Source organism: Bos indicus x Bos taurus, chromosome 9 (genome assembly GCF_003369695.1).
Source record: "Bos indicus x Bos taurus breed Angus x Brahman F1 hybrid chromosome 9, Bos_hybrid_MaternalHap_v2.0, whole genome shotgun sequence".
Taxonomy (NCBI): domain Eukaryota; kingdom Metazoa; phylum Chordata; class Mammalia; order Artiodactyla; family Bovidae; genus Bos; species Bos indicus x Bos taurus.
The window spans coordinates 60,355,013-60,367,148 of NC_040084.1; the positions used below are offsets into that span (position 1 = coordinate 60,355,013).

Consider the following 12,136-nt stretch of genomic DNA (forward strand, 5'->3'; position numbering starts at 1 on the left):
ATAGCCAAAACACGGAAGCATCGACAGATGAATGGATAAAGCAGATGAGGCATATGTGTACAATGGAATACCACTCAGCCGTAAAAAGATGAAATAATGCCATTTGCAGCAACATCGATGGACCTGGAGATTATTATACTAAGTGAAGTAAGTCAGAGAAAAGACAAATACCGTATGATATCACTTACACGTAGATTCTAGAATATGACATTCATGAACTTGTCATTTTAAAACAGAGTCATGGACATAGAGAAGAGACTTGTGGTCGCCAAGAGGGATGAATTGGGAGTTAATTCATGTGTTCATTAATGTAATTAACGGATAAACAACAGTGTCCTACTATATAGCACAGGGAACTCTATCCAGTATCTTGTCATGAACCATAATGGAAAAGAATGTGGACAAAATGTATATAATTGAACCACTTTGCTGTACTGCAGAAATTAACACAACATTGTAAATCAGCTATACTTCAATAAAATAAATTTTTTGAAAACAAAATTAAAAAAAAACACAAACACATACCAAAAAGAGCCATCGTGACAAAGCTCCTCTAGTGCAGAGCCCAAGCACATGGAGCCCACCCCCTACATGCCGGGGGCTGAGTTCAGTTCACCTCCAACGTCAGTCTCCCTTCCTGTCTTTCCACTTTCCTGTATGAGTCTTTCTCAGATAGCAGGTTTTTGAGAAAGGTTTTGGAAGTCCTGTGGTAACAGGACTGGGCCATGCAACCAGCAGCCCAGGGCCCTCGTCCTTCCAGCGCCTTCACTGTTTTCCTAGAGCTGTTGCTTCAGTTCCTCGTGCCCCTCCTTTCCAGCAACAGAAATGACTGAATCCTGAAAAACACTGCTGTGGAGTTATTTTTGGCTCTCTTCCCGCCAGCCCTGGTGTCTGCCGCTCATCGACAACCATTAACAGCTGTTAGAAGGGGCTTTCAAATCCCTGGCTTCTCGCTGAAGTGCTTTAACACCAGTTTTCTATGAGCTCAGCCCCACTGGAGAGGTGAGAGAAACATGGCAGAAGAGTTACATGAAATGCCCGTCCTTTGGGGAGGCAGGCTTCTCTTCCTTTTGTGCAGGAAAACTGAGCCTCTGACAGAAGCTGTGGAGGCATCCCCCAGCTGGGTGTCGGTGCGAACCAGTGAGTCCAGATGGTCTCAGGTGGTGGCCCCAGAGGCTGCCCTGGGTCACTCTTAGCGACACAATCAGCTCTGAGCATCCTTGGTATGAGAAGGTCAGCGTCCCGCCCTTACTGAGCTGCAGCCTCTCCACCACAGCATCAGGAGTTTCGAACTCGACACAGAGGAGATGGCCTATCACCACAGAGGTTGGAAGCTGCCACCAGGGTCCCCTGAGGCCACCTACAAACCCAAACCCAGGAGTCCCTGGAGGGCAGTGAGGCTCCCACATGACTCTTGCACTACAAGGGATTGAGAAAACTACAGTCGACATTTGGAAAGTTCTGTGCTTCCTGTCAGTGTTTACTCATTTGTTCTCACCAGTCCCAGAAAGGACACCGATATTTCTGATCAGTGATCTATTTTTATGTATTGATTTACTTATTTTTGGCTTCACTGGGTCTTCTTTGCTCCAGGAGGGCTTTCTCTAGTTTCAGCAAGCAGGGACTACTCTTTATTGCAATGTGTGGGCTCCTCCTCACAGTGGCATCTCTTGTTGCACAGCGCAGGCTCAGTAGTTATGGGTCACAGGCATGTGGAATCTTCCCAGACCAGGGATTGAACCCATTCCCCACATTGGCACACTGATTTCTAACCACTAGACCACCAGGGAGGTCCACTGATCTGAGTAATGCTTCATGTCTTTGCCATTTTTTACCACTTCACTCTTTAGAGCGGTCAGAACCACCCCCAACCACAGGGCAGTGGCACACCCTTGCCTGGTGTCCCAGACTGGAAAGAGGCTGTGTCCAGTATCTCCCACCTTAGCACTTAGAATAATTATTCACCTCCTGATCCCAGGATTTCCCATCCTATGAATATTTGTAGCACAGCTTGAAAGTGAAATGATTTCAAGTGATATGTGAAGAATTTGTTTTCAAATTCGATTAGTGCAACTCACATGTTAGACCTGCGATTTCACAGATAGTATTGCTTAGAATGAGTTTCGTTCTAAACTACATTTAATTTTTAAGCAAAATGAATTGTGTTAGAGAAGATATTAAAAATTGTGACAGTGGGTCATACGTAGTTTGGGAGGCACTCCATAATTCAGTACATTTTGTCTACTAGTCCTGTTTGTTTTGTGCAGTCCTGCCCCCAAAGAAAGCCACAGTGGCAACTTATTGGGAACACAGGTCATGTATATTTTTATAAGTTTTATATAAAATATAAGGAAATATGTGCTTCCCCGATGGCTCAACAGGTAAAAAATCCACTCGCAGTGCCGAAGATGCGGGTTTAATCCCTGGATCGGGAAGATCCCGTGGAAAGGGAAATGGCAACCCACTCCAGTATTCTTGCCTGAAAAAATCTCATGGACAGAGGAAACTGCCAGGTTACAATCCAAAGGGTTACAAAGAGTTGGACACGCCTGAGCATGCGCACACGCACACACACACACATACACGTAAGAAAATGTAAGGTTTTTGTATAACGAACATTTAGATGAAAATACTTTGTGTGTGTGTGTTTTGGTCATGTGATTTGTATATTTCTTGCAAAACATCCTAGCACTCCTGCATGGATCCCTAAGTGTCTATACTACTTCCTCTCCTGTTTCTTTACCTTCCTCTTGGTGAGGGTAGAAAACGACCCTCTCCCTGACGACTGCTCTGAGCTGAGAATTTCTTCAGAACTCACATAGGTAACTTACACTTATCCTGTCTGAGTTCTGAGGAACTACACCTCTGCCTCCCTCTCTCCTTTTCTTCTCATGTTTCAACTCAGTGAAGTTCTAAAGAACGTCTGGCTGTCGTGGACATCCTCATAACTTAAATACAGCTTCCCAAGAATGATATAATATGGAGAGTGATGCATTTGATGTCAATAACCCCATTTTCTGTTGTTATCATGTAGAATAGGGAGAGGACATGGCAAGAAACAAGGCAAGACAGATCATTTAAGCCCAAATATAAAGCACCTTGAATACCATGCTTGAAGGGCTTGGACTTTATTCTGCAGGAAGCAGGTTGACAAACTGTCATTAAGAAGATGAATCAGGCAGTGGTACAAAGGAAGGATTGAGAGAGAGAGGTACAATGGCCAGGTTGTTGCAGTGGCCTAAGCAGGAAGTCATGAGGGCATGAAATTAGGTGTGTTTGTTGGAAAAGAAAGAGATGACTTTTAAAGACCAAAAGAAAACAGAAAAAGACCTCAAATTGTGTCCTAGTTTTCAGTGATACATTCGTCAACTTACTTGTTTATTTTGTTACTTGTTCGAGATCGGTGTTGTCCAATAGCATTTTCTGTGGTGGTGGAAATGTTCTTCTGCCCACTGTCTACATATGGTATATATGGTAGCTACTATTCACATGGGGCTATCAAGCACTTGAAATGTGGCTAGAGGGACTGAGGAACTGAATTTTTAATTTTATTTCATTTTAATTAATTTTAATGTAAACAGTCACACATGACTTAATTCAGTTCAGTCGCTCAGTCATGTCCAACTCTTTGTGACCCCATGAATTGCAGCACGCCAGCCTCCCTGTCCATCACCAATTCCCGGAGTTCACTCAAACTCACATCCATCAAGTCGGTGATGCCATCCAGCCATCTCATTCTCTGTCGTCCCCTTCTCCTCCTGCCCCCAATCCCTCCCAGCATCAGAGTCTTTTCCAATGAGTCAACTCTTCGCATGAGGTGGCCAAATTACTGGCGTTTCAGCTTTAGTATCATTCCTTCCAAAGAACACACAGGACTGACCTCCTTTAGAATGGACTGGCTGGATCTCCTTGCAGTCCAAGGGACTCTCAAGAGTCTTCTCCAACACCACAGTTCAAAAGCATCAATTCTTCGGCACTCAGCTTTCTTCACAGTCCAACTCTCACATCCATACATGACCACTGGAAAAACCATAGCCTTAACTAGATGGACCTTTGTTGGCAAAGTAATGTCCCTGCTTTTCAATATGCTATCTAGGTTGGTCATAACTTTCCTTCCAAGTAGTAAGCGTCTTTTAATGTCATGGCTGCAGTCACCATCTGCAGTGATTTTGGAGCCCAAAAAAATAAAGTCTGACACTGTTTGCACTTTTTCCCCATCTATTTCCCATGAAGTGATGGGACCAGATGCCATGATCTTCGTTTTCTGAATGTTGAGCTTTAAGCCAACTTTTTCACCTTTCACTTTCATCAAGAGGCTTTTGAGTTCCTCTTCACTTTCTACCATAAGGGTGGTGTCATCTGCATATCTGAGGTTATTGATACTTCTCCCGGCAATCTCGATTCCAGCTTGTGCTTCTTCCAGCCCAGCATTTCTCATGATGTACTCTGCATATAAGTTAAATAAGCAGGGTGACGATGTACAGCCTTGACGTACTCCTTTTCCTATTTGGAACATGACTAGTGGCCACCAAATTAAACAGTGCAGGACAAGTTTCAAGCATCATGCCTGCCTTATCTGCCGTTCTGTTCCTTGAGCCCAGCACAGTGTCTGGCACAAAGTAGAGGCTAATAAATATTTGATGGATGAACCAATAAAAAGAAACCCTAAAAGGAAGGATTATGTGCTATTCAAACGAATAGACTTCATGGAAAATTTGGCCCCCACTTAAAGCAGGAGGAGGAAGATGGCAAGTTCCCATAGACATTGAAGATATTTCCCAAAGGTTTAAACTGAAGCTCCCAGCATGTGCAGTGGAGTCTTATCATGAATGAACATCAGCCATGTGATGGGAACATTGAAAGCTAGGGTCTGTACTGTGGTCTCTGCCTTCTTGGTCTTCATTTCTGGCTCTTACAGTGCACAACACCCACACTCTTTCTTGAAATATGTAAGGGGTGGTAATCAAAATGGGACAGATTTTAGGAGGAATGAGAAAAAGAAAATGTGTTAGAGCTGGTTTGTTAGAATGGCTGTAGAGGTGGGGGAGGTCACATGTGATCTGAGCAAACCTGGGCAAGTTGCTCAAACTCTCTGCCCCATTTTATACATCTAAAATGAGAATAGAAACCATCACATTTCACTTCTCAAGTTGTTGGAGGAAAAAGTGGCATAAAAATATATAATGACAATATAATCCATAAATTTCCATTCAGATGTTTAATATTATTTATTTATTCATTTCTTTATTTACTTATTTGGGTGTGCCAGCTCTTAGTTGCCACACTCAGGATCTTTGATCTTTGTTGCAGCATGCGGGCTCTAATTCCCTGACCAGGGATCAAACATGGGACCCCTGCATTAGAGGCAGAGCCTTAGCCACTGGACTGCCAGGGATGTCCCTCAGATATTTGTTACAATTCACATGCACTGGACCCATAGCTGAATATATGTCTGAAAGGTACAATTATATTAAAATACAATCCTGCAATGTGCCTTTCAGAAAAACAAAAATAAGAAGTCACCAAATTCAAGATATCTATATTCAAAAAAGGACCTAAACCATCCAAAAAGAAAAAAAGAGTTGTATATCTCTTATATTAAAAAAAAAAAAAAAAAACCCTCTGGAAAGTTGATACCACAGCCTCCTTCCAGTAGCTTATGATTCAGTAGTGCTTATTGCCAGAAAGTGCCTGATCCAGTGGCCACCTCCCCTCCCCACTTGGCCAGGACCACCTCCCACTTCCCAGTGCAGCCCTTCATGCCCTTCCCTCATCTTCCCTACCATATACATTCATCCTCTGTCTTTGGCCTCAGTCCTAGCAAAGAATTTAGACTCTTCTCTGCATGAACTGATTCTCCCAAACTTATAACTTCAGCAGTACCTGTAACCTTCTGTTAAGAAACATCTCAAAAACAAAACAAATAAAAAGGAAGGGACCTCCCTGGTGGTCCAGTGGCTCCCATTTGGGGGCCTGAGTAGATCCTGAGCACTACAACTAAGATCCAGCAGAACCAAAAAGAAAAAAACATCTCCAGCCAGCTGAGTCCCACAGAACCACCACTTTCCCTCCGAGCCCTGCCCCGTCTGCCTTTCTTTACTTTTCACGATTGTATCAAGAGTTATTATCATTCCATTTGTACTCGCCATCTATGGACACAGAGCTCTGTCTAACCCTGTCAAATCATTTCCCACTGACCGAGGTGGATCAAATCACATACTTTCTGTAAGTAACAGCTACTTACAAGAAAGGCTCAAGATTTGGTCCATGTGTCAGGTTCTCAATGCTATGCACCAGTTGCAATATTATGAAAAGAATTCCTATTGAAAATAATTATGATGTTGTCACTAGAATAATTTTCTTGTAGTACATCATCCCACTTCTTCAAAGACTTTCTTGAATATGACCCTCCTTTCTCATCTTTTTGTCATTTTATTTCTCAGAGTTTAATGTACTTATGTGAAATAATAAGAGGCTATAATAATAAACAATTTAAATAAAATGCTCATCAATTCAGGGAATCTAAACATCAGTTTTCAGATTCACCATCGTATTCCCCAATATTCTTCCTCATTGAGAAAATGTTCTCTTTCTAATTGTATTTAAAGACAGGAATCACTGTAAGTCTTATTGGCTTTCATCATGTATTTATAGTGATTCCTGTCTTTAAATACGATTAGAAAGAGAACATGTTCTCAATGAAGAAGAATATTTAAAACAGGAATCACTATAAATCTTACTGGCTTTCATCATATACGTGCACTTACCTGGTGGCTCAGATAGTAAAGAATCCGCCTGCAGTGCAGGATACATGGATTCAATCCCTACATCAAGAAGATCCCCTAAAGAAAGGAATGCCTACCCACTCCAGTATTCTTGCTGGAGAATTGCATGGACAGAGGAGCCTGGAGGACTACAGTCTACAGGGTTGCAAAGAGTCAAACACAACTGAGCAGCTAACACTTCCGTCGTATATAAACTTGAATAATTATTTTCTATTTTGCATTCAGGGTATATCTTTTTTTTCTTCCCCAAATAGTACCATCTACTGAGCCTAATCAGAATTTGTCATCTTTAAACTTTAGTTCTAATTCAAACATCTCCTTATGCTTAACACCATAAAGAATAAGGCCGTTCTACCCCCTGTCATTGGTAAAAATACTGAAAATTGATAGTTCTGTATAGCCAGCCCACAGTATACCTGATTGTATTAACAAAAGGGTAAAATGGTAAATATGCTAAAATTATGCAAAATATAACACAGAATGAAAAATAATATATTTTAAAATCTTGTAATGTTAAGAAATAAAAGTTATACAGACTTCATAAAAAAGAGAAAGCAGCAGAAGACTCAGCATCTTTGGGTGGAGGCCAGCAGGGTTCCTCAGTTGCACTGTTAGGTGATCTTCCTACCGAAGCTCTGGGTCCTCCACAGGTATCCTCAGGGCTGAAAGGCATTCAGGAAAACCCACACCTGAGCTTTCTGCTCCCTCTGGAGGGTGTCCACTCAGGCATGGTCCCTGCTAATAAGGGTTGGCCCCAGTGGTGTAGCTGTGTTCCCAGACCTGTCACTGTGAACAGCCTTACCCGATGATTCTCATTAGAATCATAGACCAGCCTCGGAAAAGGGTGCTTATAAAGTATTTTTCTGTACATTACTGCGTAGAGCCAAACTTACTGCCAACTTCATAAGTAAAACCAGGTTGTGTTTTTCACTTTTCATTTTACCAAGCCAGGAGTCCTCCCCTGAAACAGATCTTTTTTTCCTAGTATGCAAGTGACATGACTGTAAGAAGAATCTTCACATTGACACTACTTGAAACATTTCCATCATTTCGTGCGTTGGTCGACACAAATGCAGGTTCCATTTTTTGGTGGCCCGGTAGCTAAGGAACACAGGCTTAGGATAGGCAGCTGAGATAAATTGTGTTCTAGGAGTTTGTTGAGAAATGAGTTGTTTGGTGGAACTTCCCTGATGGTCCTGTGGTTAAGACACTACCTTCCAATGTAGGGGGCACAGGTTTGATCCCTGTTCAACTAAGGTCCCACATGCTGTGAAGTGTGGCCAAAAAAAATTTTTTTTTAATCTCTTGTTAAAGAAATTAGTTGTTTGAACCACTGAGAGTCTTCTTTCCTGGAAACAGGATACCCTTCTATCTGTGTTGCCTTTCATTTTTTAAAATTTATTCAGTGGACAGATGTTTATCATCATGCAAAGAGAGAAAGAATTTATTTCTATCATCTAGGAATAAGTGAAGGGCTGTAACACTGCAAAGAAAGAGTAGATAGTTCAAATGAGAGATGATCTCAGGGAGGAGAGGAGGTGTGAGTGGCATTTCCATAGGTGGGAAAAGGCCCTTGGAGTCCAGTGTCCCTCCATTATATGTGCGTCACACCTTTCTATATTTCTGTCATTGCGGTTTGTACGTTGCATTGTAATTGAATTATTGCTTGTCTGTCTCCTCATTTGAACAGTAAGATCTTTGTGCAAGATTTCTGAGTGGTGATGGTAGTGGCGATGCTATTTTTAATCTGCAAATCGACCATCTAGGACAATACTCACATGGTAGCCATTTGGTTAACATCATGATGGGTCTCCTTTAGGAAAGTTCCAGAGGCAGGAAAATATGTAGTATATATTAAGTGAGAATGAGAGGAAGGATTGGAACAGAATTGTTGAGAACCAGAGTCCTGAATGCCAGCAAAGATGATCTCATTGGATTCTAGTTCTGATGCATTTTTTTAGCCACGCCTAACTTCTATTGGTATTGTTATTTTTTTATGGGAAAATTATTTGGAGTTGCAGCTAAAGGACTCAGTGCTAAGGATACAGGAGCTTCCTCTGGGAAGGGATAGAGATCTTATTAGCGTGGCAGTCATTTACTATCTCTGTGGATCTGTATGAATGAGCCAGTAGACCTACCGCACCAGCCACTCTAGGAGTTTACAGTTGGAAGACAAAGGGCAATGTCTCTGCTGAGCCTTCCTGAGGGGTTGCCTACCATTCACTTTCAAGTCCAGCTTATTCATAAAGTAAGGGCTGTTTATAAGTCAGGGACAGTGTGTACTGTATGAAAAATGTTTTCAGTATCAGATTCCCTTTCTTCCTATCACTCGCACAAATATACGCAAAAATGTTGGCTTATCTTTTCTTTGCATTAGCAGTTTATGACTTTCCCTCCTCCCTTCATGTTTATTTTGTTGTTGTTGTTGTTGTTTTTTAAAGACTAACCCAACCTGGCCAGTAAATTTACTTTGGAGCTGCAGTCACTCCAGCTGATGGCAAACAGCCTCTCCTGGGTAGCGGCAGAGTTCACTCTTCAGGCTTCGGTTTCATCACTATAATTATGAGCGAGAAGCCTAGAGTTAATTACAATGCATGAATGGGAGATATTCCTGGACATATATGCATTCATGACTTGCTGGTAGTTCCTCTGTGGAGGTCGTCATCCTTGTTTTTACTGAGCTTTTTGGCAGTGTTTCTGCAGTTGGTGTGTGAATTTTTATGATCTGTTGCATGTTATTCATACAATTTCCTGCCCTGTAATGGTATCAGTTTTCCAGACGCAGAGGAACACAGACTAAAACCCAGGAGCCTGCATTAGCATAAAATGTCCCAGTTCTGTCAGTTTGATTAATTTGTCTCTTTGTCTCCACTCTATATGATAAGTGCTATTAATGGTTGCAACACTTCATATGTCAAAGTCTTTCTTCCTAATGACTTGAAAATGTGGTTTATTTCCCCCCTTTTTGTATTATTTTTCTCATTTAGCATTCTACTCGAGTATAGATTTATGCCATGCTCTTTCATTATCTTACTGGTTGCAGCGCTGGAGTGATTACATATGGTGTAGAGTATGCGTAAAGATGTGATCCCAGGGGCAGCAGCTGCTGATGCAAGCTGAAAATAGATCCAGCATGCGCTCAGCACTTTTCCCAGAGGCCTTTTATTTATTAGAAGCAGTCTCAGTACAGGACAGCTTGGATCCTCATTTAGCAAGATGACTTTTTGCCTTTCCCAACACTGCAATGACTTTGCTCTATTTACTGACACTGCTGTGTAATTTTTTTTTTAACTGCCTTGGATCTCAGCAATGACTGAACCTAACATAAATTGTCATATAATCTCAGTATATAATGAACTCAAGAAACGACAGGCTCCATTTGAAGTAATGAAGCTTGACAGATCTAAGGTTTAAATTAAATAATCCTATTTGTAAGACAGCATTTGTACATGGTACACTGCTTTAAAATGAATTTCTATTCTTCTCTAGCACTTCCTACACCGTTCTTAGTATTCTCCCCTTCAAAAGGACTTTTTTTTTTTCCAGAAAGAAATGCATTGCCAAGCCAACAGCTCTTTCATAAGGAAAGAATAAGATGAAAAATTTTTTTTACCCATTTCAATCACTGAACTGGAACCAGCATCATTAATGATTCGAGATGGGTAGTTATTAATCCAAGCTGTCAAATCCAAATAGCTCCGACTTTTCTATCAGCGCAGAACATCTGTGATGGAAATATAATAGCAGAATTTAGGATTAAGATAATAGCTAACCTTCTGCACATGTTTTGGGTTCAAATGGGTATTTTTCAATAAAATTGAAGAGTCCTAATAATGAATATATGTAGCTATTTTCTGAATACAGCCAAGAAGAACTATTTTGTAATGTCATTCTTCTCATTGAAAATGTACTTTAGACAGGACAAAGGACGTTCAGTGTACATACTACCAGGTAACATCAAGCGAGTCATTCCTCACTGCATGATACATTCTCCCACATTGCAAAAATTAAAAATAACATTTTAAAAAGTTTATAAGCAGATGACAATTTAAGAGTATTACTTACTGGCAGAACCTAGGCATCTGATGAGGAAGCCTTAGAAAAAAGAATTTATAGAGAGCAGAGTTCCTCCTGGTGAAGTAGTAAATGTAGAAGGCAAATTAGTAAATTTGCTTTTTGCTATTTTATGTGTGATTTTACTACCCCAGAACCAAGCAGCTGTCAGAGAAAGGGGTGGGGTGGCAGTTCCCTCCTTAAATTTGTCATTGCTCTCAAATAGTCCCATGGTATTCTGTTAGGTAACAGAGATTTTAGTAATTCCATGATCAAATGAAAGTTGCATGGGGTAAACACATGATTTCCTGCTGAGTTGGGTTAAAAATTAAAGCAGTGATTCATGATAAAGAAGTACAGCGTGATTGTTTCATTTTAGTGGGTTTGTGACCCATAATGTTGTTGAAAGAGCGGTAATTCAAACCATTCCTAAAATAAGCAAACAAAGGGGCACTTCAGCTGAGTAAGAGAAGCCCCCTTTTTCCTGCCCACATGCATAGTTACAGGAGAAAGGATAAGAAGGGCGCGTTCCATCAGTTCTGATCACTGTGATTCGTCTACTCTTTCAAGTTCGTTTGGGAGTTTAGGCTGCTAATAGCATGTGTTGCTATAATGAGGATAGGTGCCTGCGCCCAGCCTTAAAGATGCCCTTGGTTGAAATAGATGGAAGGCAAGCAGAAGCTTGCCTGCAGCTACAGTGCCAGCTTTTTTATTTTTTACTCTTTTTATTTTGTCTTCCTTTCTTTCCCTCCTGTCCTGCTTCCCGCTCTCACATACAAAGAGCACGGAAGCTTGTTCTCCAGGCTCATCCCCAATTCCCTCCATTGTGGCACAGTGATGTTATAGCTGATTTCATTCTCTGTCTAGTGGCCTCCGAACAGTGGGTGATCTTGCTTGCTATGGGAAGAGTGATACTCAGGCATGACAGAATGAATTAAGGGTGGGGTTTAAATATTAACTCTTAATGTCCTAGATCTTGTGGCTCTAAATTAGATTCAGTGCTGTTATAACTGGGAGAGTGTGAGCATTTATATGTATGTGTGTCTGTCACCAAAACCATGTTTGATCAGTTGAATTGACCTTTTTATTTTTCTCATGAAACACATCAACTGTATTATGAAACAAGCCACCCAAATGAAAAAAAAAAAAACATTTCACGTATCTTGACAGGTATTTCATGAGGACCTCTGAAGGCTGATATTTCCCTTCTGCTGCCAGAGCTGAAATGAGAAAAAAAGCACTTTATTTTTGATAAGTGGGACGTTGTGTTTTTTCTGAACCTTTTTGCCTCCAAGATG

General features: G+C 41.1%; 1 protein-coding gene across 2 annotated transcripts in view; it reads left to right on the forward strand.

The window, feature by feature from the left end:
* The window catches only part of BACH2 (BTB domain and CNC homolog 2), a 390,487-nt gene that overhangs the window by 328,002 nt on the left and 50,349 nt on the right, over positions 1–12,136 (forward strand). The window lies entirely within an intron of this gene.